The sequence below is a fragment of the Apis dorsata genome, unplaced genomic scaffold (assembly GCF_000469605.1).
Source record: "Apis dorsata unplaced genomic scaffold, Apis dorsata 1.3 scaffold_1088, whole genome shotgun sequence".
NCBI lineage: Eukaryota > Metazoa > Arthropoda > Insecta > Hymenoptera > Apidae > Apis > Apis dorsata.
The window spans coordinates 80,716-82,382 of record NW_006264186.1 but is presented as its reverse complement, the minus strand read 5'-3'; the positions used below and the strand labels follow the sequence as shown (position 1 = coordinate 82,382).

At 16.8% G+C, this 1,667-nt stretch overlaps 1 protein-coding gene across 1 annotated transcript in view; it reads right to left on the bottom strand.

Moving 5' to 3' along the window:
- LOC102678952 (acetyl-coenzyme A synthetase) overlaps positions 1-1,667 on the bottom strand; it is a 23,019-nt gene that overhangs the window by 17,971 nt on the left and 3,381 nt on the right.

Sequence of the window (1,667 nt, the reverse complement as noted above, 5' to 3'; positions counted from 1 at the left end):
AAAAATTTTAAATAAGATTTACAATTTTGATTGGATTGAGCATCATATATATAATATATAATATGTATGTATATATAATATATGTATATATAATATTTATAATATATATAATTTATATAATATATATTATATTTATATTTTAATGACTCAATAAATTTTATATTATATTTTTTATGAACTACTATTTATTATATACTTCTTATTCTATATCTTATTATTATATATCCTACAATTTTATTTTATAATATACAGAATATCCCAAAAATATAAGAATATTTGTGGAGATTCAAGATAATTTTAAACAAAGTTTTTTTTTTGCAAAAAACATTAATGAGTTATTAACGAGAAATACTATCAACTAGCACATAACTTAATCAAACTGCAATAATAACATTAGCTACGTGTTGTCGATCGAGCACGAATAAATCCAACATATTTTAAACAAAATATGTTAAATAACAAATATTTTTTTATCAATAAAAAATTATATCGAATTATCAATAAACTATAATTAAATAAATGAATAAATTATAATATTCAATATTTTTTTAAAGATATGTTGCTTGGATTTGTTTATGTTCGATTGACATGTTTTAATAATTTGTTAACAAAGCTGTAACGGAAGATTTTGCAAAGAAAAATGTTACTTGAAATTATTTCAAGGATCTCCAAATAACAGATTCTCACATTTTTGAGACATCTTATATATATTTATAATTCAACAATCAAAAAGATTAATTGATAAAGATTAATTTAAGAAAAAAATTATCAGAGAAATATATAAATATAATAACAAACATAATTTTTTTTATTATTGATAAACAAAAATTAATTATATTATATAGAATTTATGAATAGAATTAATATATTATAAGAATTAACATTAAGTTAAAATTAATATATTATTATATTCGTATTATAAAAATTATTTTAATTTTTTTATATTTTTAATTTTATCATATTTCTCTAATAAAAGAAAGATTTTATTTTGGAATAGTTAAATGACCTAAATGAAAAGAATATATAAATAAAAAAAGAATGCTATAAAATTTTGCAATTTCATTTAATAATTTCATCGACATTTTTCAAATCATATCCAAATATAATGTGTAACACTACTAATGAAGCAAGGAAAAGATTGTATCATTTATGCAACTTGAATGACTTGCGTCTATAAACGACGGTATATTTTGCATAGCAATGAATCACTGAAAATAGTACTGTCCAAACGGAAATAATAATATTAAATAATGATATTTAAACGATTTAATTCACAAAGAGTTCAATACAAATCAAATGACAATCTCTAATGAACGTAATGAACGTAAAATATATATGTGTAATTCTTTATAATCTTTCAATTATACATATAGATATTAGCTAATTTTCTAACAGATTCTAATTTTTTTAACTATAAATAATAATAGAGTTAAACAGATTTTTAAAATTTTATCATAGATGTTTATTTTATATTAAATAATAATAAATATCAAATATATTAAATAAATAAAATATATTATATATTTTACTTGTGGAATTTTTATATTTTAATAGAAAAATTAATTTAATAATTATAAACATAAAAGAAATATTTTTTCATTTAGTAAAGTAATTTTAAATAATCAATTGTGAATGAATATTTAAATGAAAAATGATTATTTAAAATA